Here is an 11,457-nt window from a genome sequence, read left to right on the forward strand (position 1 = left end):
GTAGGATAAATAGAACAATAGTTCCTACCTCACTAATAGGGCATGTAACGTTGCCGATACAGGTATACGATGATTAGGTATATAATTTAACATACATCGAATACAATTTCATCGAATCCGATATTACAGGATTCAACGATTAGTCTACTGCTATAAAAAGCGCGTGCTTTTTCCATTTTTCTAATGGTTAAAAGAACATTGAGAAATTTATAAAATAAATCAAATTACAATTATGTTCATATGTGAAGTATCTATTACACAGATACACGTAAAAAACTTACTGGTGTATTGTATATTGCTAATTTATTAAGGCCCGGAGATATGTAAATATGAATGTTAGAGGAAGCTCGTTAATATAAAAAAAAACAATAATAATTAAGTGAATATGGTGAAAATATTTAATAAAACACAACTCTTTATAATAATAATGATTGGATTATTTGTATAGCGCCGTTCTCGTGAGAAAAATACCTCAAGGGCGCTTCAGTTGCATTTAAAGATGTACTGTGTTTTTTCCATACCTATAACCTGTAACATATTAAATAACAGAAAAAAACGGCTCCTATTCAATCGAGCCGTCGTTCAATTGGGTCGACTATTTGAGTCGCACAAAAATATTGAGCTGGTACCGTGTCTCCCGCTGAATCATCCACCCATCTCGAATTCACTTGAGATTCACAGTAAAATTACAGGATGCCATAAGATATTTTTCAAATTAAAAAAATATATATATACATATAAATCAGTTAGATATTTATACATTTAAAAAATATACATAATCTAGTATTGATTCGACGGGTGACCGGATCATCACAATGATAATTCATCACATCTTTAAAAAGTTATATATAACTTAAATATAAGTCATGGAAAGTGATGTATATATACCATGACTTAAATATAAGTAATGGAAAGTGATGAAACAAAAATTTTATTAACTGGGTTAAGTAGGTCAGGTTAGGTTTTGTTAAGTTTAATTTTTGTTTTCATCTTTTCAAATGACTTTATATCACTTTTTAAAAGTGTGTTGAGTTATCATGGAACCGATTCGACGATGGTTGAATATTACGTAAGCAGTAACAGTTTATCTGTTACGTAGGTGCATTCATTTTCCCAGGTTACCAATAACTTTACAATATGTTAATTGTCAATAATAATAGGTGGAAAAGTTGCTTGTTCGATAATGGAGGACTTAGCTAGCAAGTGATTGAAGAAGCGACACCTGCATTGGAACACGACGATTTGGGCCACTCGACCAATTAACCGATCATAAATATTATATATGATTATTCATGTAAGGTTTTAGTTATGTGTTGTTGGTCAAAGTTCACAAGTGTTTTGTTTGGCCGTTAAATTTGTTTACCCGTGACCATAAAGTGTGTGAGTTCTTAGGCCCGGTACATCAGTCAGTCCGTAACCTATATGATTTAAGATTTTCACGGCCAAAAATAAGCGTGACATTCCTCAATCAAATTTAAGCGGGCTAAATCGGCCGCTTAAGCCTTGGTAAGCCGCAGAATAGTTCCCTTTTTAGACACAGGGGAGCCAGCAGTAACAAATATCAAATACGACTTCCATCTCACCGAAATATACGTAAATTGCATAATTTTATCAATATGAACTGTTATATTCATGGCAACTATTTAAAAATTATATTAAATGTATGTATAGTAAATTGTATATCTTAGGCCTCCTCACTAGGGATGCTGAGGCGGACTAAATTTATTCATTTCTGTTTTATTAGTTTTCTATTTAATGTTTTTTTAAGAGTTTTTTTCATTAATCTCTTTCAGACAGATTTTTATTCTTGATTTGTAACCATTCAAATTTTTTATTTGATTTATATCAGGGGGAAGGATGTTGTGGAGTTTCGTCGCAAAATAAATATAATTTCTTTATCCGAATGTGGTTTTATGACCTGGAATAATTTTTATGTCATTGTGATTTGTCCTTTTTTGATGAATACGCGGTATTGTAGAGTATTAAGTTTATTTAATAGTTTCAATAGTATATTTTTAGCATATATTTTTTGTACATTTGGTACATCAAAACTATTGAAAATTTCAATCAAAGGCGTTCTCATGGGTAGTTTCAGTGTGGCCTTTATGATTCCTTTTTGAATTGTGTTCAGATTATGTATATACTTAGATACAGCAGATCCCCATCCTATAATTCCATATTCAATACGAGATTTTTTGTAAGTTTTCCCGTGATACCTCTGATATGTAGGTCCCATCTAAGATTTTAGATGGGAGATATTTTATGCTTTGTGATTTTTCTATAATTGGGCATTGACATGAACATTATTTCTATGGCATTCGTGTAATTTTAGTTCGAGTGATTTTACTGATTGGCCTCTTGAGTTCATTGAAAACGTTATATATTTATTTTTGTGTATATTAAGGGTAAGTGAGTTAATTTTGAAGTGTACTAAGCCCCTGTTCAGCCACATAAAATTTTACGTCAAGTTTTCTTCTTTAAATAATATAACGGTATCATCAGCAAAACTGATTATGTTTCCTTTAATGTTTAATTAATTGATAATAAATCTATAATAGATAAATAGTCTGGAAAGGTATTGTAAGAGGAGTTTTTCAACCTCCGGATAGTGTTTTTAGCGGTTTTTTGCATAATTTCATGAATAGTGCATTGCCTCCAGCAAAACAAATACTATTTAAAATTAGTATCCTTGCATATTGCACCAGGCAGATTGAAGTGGAGAACTTTAAAAAAATCAACTCGTAAATTAGGCCGCCTAAGACATTTGACATTTCGAAAGCTCTCGATGATAGTAGAAAGCACAGATGTACCACTCACGTAGATAGGAATTTGGTTTTTCATGTAAAAATTAATAACAAACCTCTATTAAAATCAAAGACAACACGTATAATATCTAAGTTTCCGACCTGTATACGGGTTATTTTCCAAGCCGCGCTAAGCTTGACATTCAATTCTGGTCAACCGTTATAAATGCACCAGATGTAAATACAGCGTTAAATTCGTTTTATGTTATAATTGAACAGATTATCGAAGCGTTTATTCCTAAGAAAGTTGTGAAATCTGGAAAATACCCACTATGGTACACGGCAGCCTTAATAAAAATAACAAACGAAAAATTAAAATTCTTTAGAAAATGGAAGCGCCATCGGAACCCCCTTGATTATCTCTCATTTTCATTGCTTCGCAAAAGGCAAAAAACAGTCGCTTCAGCAGCTTACAAAACCTACATTTCTACAATAGAATCCGGTATACAGCACAATGTTAAAAAAATTTGGTCCTACGTCAATTCTCAAAGAAAATCTCCTGCCATCCCTGATCATATGATTTACGGTGAAAAAACTGCTAATGACAGTAGAGGAGTAGCCAACTTATTTTCTGAGTATTTTGGATCTGTATTTTCGAATGCTCAACCTGCACATACAAGCAATGCCAGTCTTTGCTCTAATTCAAATAGCATAATCAACTCAATCGAGATCAATGAAGACATCACATTCAAATACCTTAAGTCCATTGATATCAAAAAGGGACCAGGGGATGATCAACTTCCAGGGATCTTCATAAATTATTGTAGTAAACAATTGACACCCCCCATTTTTGTTATTTTCAAACTATCGGTATCCGAAGGAACATTTCCCGACAAATGGAAAACAGCCCTGACTACCCCAATATATAAAAATGGCAGTAAAAATGATGTCTCGAACTATCGACCTATATCCAAATTACCGATACTAAGTAAAGTATTGGAAAAAATTGTTTACGATCAATTATATTCTACTATCTCACCCTCACTCTTAAATAATCAACACGGCTTCATGAAAAATCGCTCAACAACTTCAAATCTTGCATTTTTTACAAATTTTCTTCATGCTCAAATGGATATGCGATGCCAGGTAGATGCCATTTATACGGATTATTCTAAAGCATTTGACCGTGTTAATCATTATATTCTTTTACAAAAGTTATTAGGTCTAGGAATTCACGGTGACCTCTATAGATGGATCGCATCATACGTCAATAATCGGCACCAAATCACGGTTGTCAATGGTTTTGCATCTTGTTTAACGGAAATCATCTCAGGTGTGCCCCAGGGATCGCATCTTGGACCACTCTTATTTAATATTTATATAAATGACATTTCCGTATGCTTTAAAAATAGTTACTTTGTTTTATACGCGGATGACATGAAAATTTATAAAGCTATACGTTGTTTATCCGATTGTATGGAATTGCAAAGCGATCTTGATAATTTGTGCGTATATTGTGAATCAAATTTATTGTCCTTAAACATATCTAAGTGTCACTCGATTACATTTACTAGAAATAAAAACAAAATCATCTATCCATACAACTTGAATAACAAACCTTTACAACCTATGTCTACGTGTAAAGATCTAGGTGTTTACTTAGATAGCAAATTAATTTTTGACAAGCACATTGAACACATTATTTCTAAATCCTACAGAATGCTAGGTTTCTTATTAAGAATATGCAAAGTTTTCAAAAGTCCTAAGACTCTGAAAATTTTGTTTTGTTCATTAGTCAGAAGTCCACTGGAGTATGCTTCCACAATATGGAATCCTCAATATAAGGTATACATAGATTTAGTAGAAAGTATACAGAATAAATTTTCGAAACATTTACTCAAGAAATACAACAATACTAAAAATAATATGTTAACTTTACAAAAAAGACGCACATTGTCAGACCTGTTGTTTCTACACAATCTGCTAAATAATAAAATAGATAGTCCCGAATTACTATCCGTCATTGGTTTAAATGTTCCAACGAGGCGTACCAGGCACACTACACTATTTCATATTGAAGCCAACAATACCAATGCAGCAAACAACTCAGTAATTACTCGCGCAATCACAACATACACCCATTACGAAAAATTACTACATTTAGACATCTTTCATGATTCCTTTCTAACATACAAAACTAACTTATTAAATTTCTTAGCATGACAAATTTCAAAAATATTTTCACATCATTTTTCAAAACTCCTATGTATTAACAGTCAATTACAATTCGTGAGCTTATTATAATTCTTATTTTCAATTCATTTATTATTATCTATCCACACACTTCCTTCCTTTTATAACAATCTCAGGCGAAATTACGTAATGACATTTTATGGACATACGTAATAGGTACTACAACTATGTAATAACTAAAAAATTTCTAACTGTATCTTATTGTACTGTGTATGTCTTAACAAATAAATAAATAAATAAATAAATTCCAACCAAGCCTAGCTTTAAATCAACCGGTATACCGGGCCTTAGTTGTCTCTCACCTGTGACTAAAAAAAATAATACAGTGTCCTATGACAAAGATAATGGCATAGATATTGTTTATAAGTCAGAATGAGTTTGTATTTATTTTATGTAAGTTAACTTAAGTTTTTATGTATCTGTTAGTGATTTGACTATTTCTTTCAAAACGGCCTCGAGGTTCGTTCATAAAAACAGCACAACGAATTAGATTTATCCAATTACACACTATTACTAAAACATCTCTCGAAGATAAATTAAATAAATCAACAAAAAACCACAAACTATTTTACCCAGATATGGGATTTACATAAGTTTATCAGGTTTTTTGTGTATTTCTCATGGGTTTTGAATGGGTATATTTTCCTTCAACGCCTATAAAACAGAGCCCATGCAAAATATGAATCATAGCGCGCACAAAGAAAACGCCACAGGCGAAAATTTTACTTATTAAAAACCATTAAAAAATGCTGCTTATTTACGCCCATTTATAAGATTTTCACATTTACATAGTTATACAGTATAATTACAATCAGTGCGATAGATATGTACGTATATATATTTCAAATTTTGTACAAGAAATAATTGAAAATATATAGATACATGATTGGAAGTATTATAGATAGGTATCAATTCAATTTGACACTTTCAGTCATCGAACCAACGCTCTTTTTCACATCCTAAGTTAAGGCGATGCACTACGTCGTGTAATATTTTAAATCAAGCCGCTATCAATAACACCCCTTTCGTAGATGGCGAAAAGGTTTAAATTCCCGCTTAACACCATCCGCCTGTTTAGATTGATACAATGCATTTATGAAAAAAACATGGCCAAAAAGTGCCTTTTATTTTATTTTGTGGATGTTCAGGCATAAATATTTATTTTATTTCCGATCATTTTATAAATAACTTAATGTTCCACATTATACAATAAAATCATAACATAACATAACACGAGCTGAACACCCGTTCACGGTTGACGTTGGCTTCATGAGAACGGGCCGTTTTTACGACTCGTTTTTGTGTAAGTCGGCTCGTATGTGGAACGAACTACCGGCATCTGTTTTTCCTCCCTCCTATAATCCGAGTCTCTTCAAGGCCCGCATTAACAAATCCCTTCCTACAGCCCCTACCTTACTCCGCCTCACAACGCCGCCCAACCGGGTGGTGACATAGTTCCCCTGTCTGTGCACTGCACAGGCAGGGACACTCTTGTGAGGTGTCACATAAAAAAAAAAAAAGTTAGAAGGGTCGGAGCGGTCCCCCTTTTTTGGGATTGGGTGGACGATTGCCTTTTTCCAAAGATCTATCACCTTTCCACCTTTGAGAGAGAGCATAAATAAAACGTTTCGGAATGTACGGTTTTAAACCATTAATTATTTATGAAAATATTTAAAGTAGATATTTTAGTACGATAATCAGAATCAGAAAAAAACTTTAAATCTTCCACACGAATTTGTGAAAATACCCCATTGCAATATTGATGAACAGCATCGGAGCATATGTTTCCCAAATTTTGAATTCATCACATAGGCGAATAATATTGCGACGTTGAAGAAGAATTGTTAAAATCTTATGATAGGTACTGTCGTATAATTGTGCTTAGAGTAGTGATTGTGATAACAGAAACATGGAACCAAATTACGTGTAGCAAATTTCAACATCGAATTAATAATTTGAAACAATCACCAAACAATCACAAATATGTTTTCTTCGTTACGATAATTTTAATAAATTTAATGAAAAAAGCCAGTAGCCGGAGTCTAAGCATTCTCTCGGAATATGTTATCTAAAATTATAATTCATTCTCCTTCTTATCGTTCCGAAAGTTACTTCTTCTTCTTCTTCAATGGCGCTACAGCCCATTTCGAGCCTTGGCCTCCTTTAACATGAGCCTCCACCGCCCTCTGTCCTCGGCCGTCGTCTTCCAATCTGCAACATGGAGTAGTCCTCTGGCATCTTTCCTGACATCGTCTTCCCATCTCAGCCTAGGTCTGCCCGCCTTTCGTTTGCATCCCGGGTGTCCTGTTAGAACCTTCTTTGGTACACGTGTGCTTGGCATTCGGTGCACATGTCCTGCCCATCTTAGTCTTTGGAGCCGTAAATGAGTAGAGAGTCTGGGAGCTTGGTAGATGTCATATAGCTCCTTATTGTGGCGGATTCTCCATGCCTCTCCCTCTCGCAACGAAAGTTACAATCCAACGAAATAAATCAGGTCAAATTACTTACATCTCAACATTGAAGTACTGAACTATCTACAGTATGTATAGAAATTTGTACAGCGCCCTTGAGGTGATTTTGCACAAAAACGGCGCCATACAAGTCATCCAAATATTATTATTATTATTATTAAGGTGACAAAAGACACTAATAACGGGGCCTTTGTCGACGCTCACATTTTAATTATTTCTGATGAACGTATTACTAAGTTCTCAAATGTTTCTAGAGGGATCCCTATGGAAGTAAGTTATTTATATTTAAGATTAATAAAAACAGGACCTTACCATCAAAATATTTTATAACAAATTATTATAAGCAATAATTAGTAGCCTGAAATATCCATAAAAATTGAAAATATCTCCCGAGTAAAAATAAATGACGCCGACGGGAATTGAACCCGCACCTTCTGATGTCCGGTCAGGTGCTCTGGACCACTGAGCTAAGTCGGCTTATTTCCAACGAGCCAAATAATTCAATATGTACTAATACCTCAATCAACAATTACTGCTTATTATATTTTTTCCACCTGTAAACAATCTTTATTTTTATAGGAAAGTCTTTGTTAGTGCTAAATTTCTGACTAGATGGCGTCGAGACATATAATATCTTCATTTGATGGTGAAATATTTTTAACTTGTCAAATATTGTTATTTTTTACTGAAAAACTAATGTTTATAAGACAAGGTTATTATTAATCAATTGATTTTTACTCGGGAGATGTTTTCAATTTGTATGGATATTTCAGGCGACTAATTATTGATTATAATAATTTGTTATACTTTATGCTATGCATAAAAAACCTTGCCTTATAAACATTAGTTTATCATAAAATATTTAATGTATAACATTTTGAAACGTTTTTCTATGAAACTATGAAATTAGCGGTAAACACCAAGTTTTGTTTTTTTTAGATGATGTATTAGTAATTTCCCGAGAGATTCTTCTAGAAATATCTATCCATTGTCCATGTCGTTACGATTATCACTTGATTTTAGAGATTTTATATGGCAAATTCCACCGCAGGTCTGTACAATATACCAGGGCCGCGCGTCGCTTATTTGGTGCACGGCTTCTTCACTTGTGTCGTTAATATTCAGGCTTTATTTTAGGGTTAAGTTATCTCGTCTTAAGTAAAGTGCATGTCGCACCTGTCGCCCAAAATCGCATTAATATCGTCCCCCAAAGCACTTACTTTAACTCTAGATCGCCCCACAAGCAGCTTATGGTCTGGTGGGCGATATTGCCCAGGTCTGTAATTACTAGGTTAGAGTAATATATTTTTAATTTTCTTACAAACAATCCATTTACCTGCATACATAATTGCTTTAATCCAAGGATCCCTTTGACAAACACTCAAATCAGTTCAGGCACGGGGGTTCCGTTGAAGCCAGTGTAGGTACTCCACGAAGAAAAATATTTTCTGAGAATCGCTAATTTAGAACCTCTTCAATTTATTGGTAATCCAGTTAAAAACGGGATCGCAGGCCGTTTCCTGAAAAACTTTGAGTAAATTCCAATATAATGACGGAATTCGTAAATATTAAAAAAATAAAGATGAACACGTGTTTCGACATCGCGATAATACAGGGTTTTCCAATAAGAGGTGCTATTTTCGTATTTTACTAAACGTTTATAAGGAAACCTATTAATTCATTCGTTTTAAGGGTGTGCTCTACCGGATTACCAAAAAATTGAAAAGATTCTTAAGGCGAAGCTAATTCCTATTTTGATTAATCTTTATAACAAATTGGTGTACATTATGAATAAATTGAAGGTTTTTCTATCGTTTCGCTTGAGTAGAATACAAAGAAAATAATAAATTACTCAATAAAAATATAAATCTTAACTATTAAAAAAATACCTTTTCAATAGAAATGTATAAACGCGTAAAGGAAACAACTTAAAAAATACAGTATTATAGCTAAGATTATCTGTGACAGTTTCACTGGATTAACTTTTTTGCTTTCTTATAAAATTATTTACAAAATAAATAAAAACAGTTTTGTGCTTGAAATCGAACGTTTCTAGACCTAATCTTACTATTATCGCATTATTATTTTAGAATGTCCATCACGACACAAGCAACATTAGTAAGACGGTAGGAGATTTTCAAATATTATCAGGTTATCTGTAACCCGGATATATTTGTTGTTTTTTTAAGAACAACGAAAAAATGTTTATGTAAAGTGTTCATTTTAAATATTCAATCTATTATTAACTCTGGACAAAGTGTAATAGTAGCCCTAATTGATATTGTTATAGGTCAAAATATATGAGTATAATTTCAGAAGATGACCCTTAGAACGATAAGATAAACAAAATGTTTTAATGCTTTTTGTTTCGGGCGCTATATGATGAGTTACCGCCTTCAAAAATTATAATTCTAAACTGAAAGTGAACATTTTAAGATTTCTGGGATCAATGATAAATAAATTTTGATCACTATTACACATTGTATTTAGTATTTATTACAAATAAATACTATTTAAAATTATTCTTATAAATAAACGTAAGCAATTAAATGACTACAAAATACTTAGTGCTAATTTAAACAGTTCCTTCAAAACAAAAAATAAATTTACCATCCACGAATTTCAGGAAAAGCTAAACTATAGAAACGTGCACGAAAAAAAAAGATTATTGCCAATTTATTAAGAATCTCTCCCGGTTAAAAATGGAATTGCAGGACCTTAAATAATGAATTGATGGGTTTCCTGATTATTTTTTAGTAAAAATATTGATGTCAGAAAACGTGTTCATAAAAATCATGATTTTTTCACATTTTGTCATTATATATGATCAAGGCAAATGCAGGAGCATGAACACGTCTTACGATGTATTAGGATTTTTTTTATTTGCAGCAAACACTTTGTGGGTATACATAATTATAATAATTAAAATAAATAAAATAACTTTGTTTGAATGCCACTTTATTATGTATATTTCTAACCAAACGGTTTCAGTTCAACCCGAACCTTCATCAAGGTTTATAAAAACACATAATAAAGTGGTTTAAGTTATTTTATTTTAATTATTGTATTAAAAATTTGCTGAAAGTTTTTCAGGAAATAGCTTGTAATCCCGTTTTAACGGGATCACCAATAAATTGAAGAGATTCTTATTAAATTAGCAATACTCAATAGGTACACAATAAAAACACACAAAATTTTAAGCACATAAATAATAATATTTTATGTTATACATATTTGAGGATCGCGTAAATATTGGGGAGGTACCTTCCTGCATTCATTTTCAAATTAATAATAATATTTTCACAGAGGTTATTTGAAATAAGTTTTGAAAGGTATCATAACGTAGTAATGATATTATCCTCATATTATATTTATCTTCATCGTTCCTATTCCTTCAAACAAATCGCGAATAACGTTAATCATTCACTCGATAGGTAAATACGTTAAAAAAACAGCTGATCAATCAGAGCAATTATTACGTTCTCGCATTTCCCCGATCAAATCACTGAGTATAAATAACACGCAACTGTAATAGGATTCAAAACTAATACACACCTTTACTGAACAGCATTATTTGTTGGGGCTTCAACATAACCTCAATTCACTTTAATTTCACTGAATAACATCACTGAAAGATGTTTATATTATCGCATTAAAACCGCGACCGACAGCGCCGAGGGTTTTGGAATAACTGGCTATTATTATTTGCTGAGAAAAATGCCAGACCGATAGCAGTCACTGGTAAAAACACGGAAATGTTTTTTGACGGGTCTCCATCTTTCTTCCTACTAGGCGCATGCGCTCAGTTTGGTGCAAACAAGAGGGTGAGAATGACCACCCTACGATATTGTATACAATTAACCAACCCCTCTAGATATTCAGCTCCCGCTTCAACCTTCATTCTCAACACAATACAATGTAGAAAACAGGGGGGGCTTACTCAATTGGATAATGCTTGTCATTTTCACTATCCTACCTGGTACACTCGC

General features: G+C 32.8%; 1 protein-coding gene across 1 annotated transcript in view; it reads right to left on the bottom strand.

Annotated features, from left to right (window-relative positions):
- Positions 1 to 11,224, bottom strand: part of LOC149419023 (alpha1,4-N-acetylgalactosaminyltransferase 1-like) — a 31,274-nt gene extending 20,050 nt beyond the window's left edge. Inside the window, exon 1 of the mRNA XM_089637652.1 lies at positions 11,024 to 11,224. The gene's annotated coding sequence lies outside the window, so the exon portion shown is untranslated. The remainder of the gene's footprint in view (positions 1 to 11,023) is intronic.
- Between the last annotated feature and the right edge of the window lie 233 nt (positions 11,225 to 11,457).

The sequence above is a fragment of the Hesperophylax consimilis genome, chromosome 12 (genome assembly GCF_061612785.1).
Source record: "Hesperophylax consimilis isolate HC1 chromosome 12, BYU_Hcon_1.0, whole genome shotgun sequence".
In the NCBI taxonomy this organism is placed as follows: Eukaryota; Metazoa; Arthropoda; class Insecta; order Trichoptera; family Limnephilidae; genus Hesperophylax; species Hesperophylax consimilis.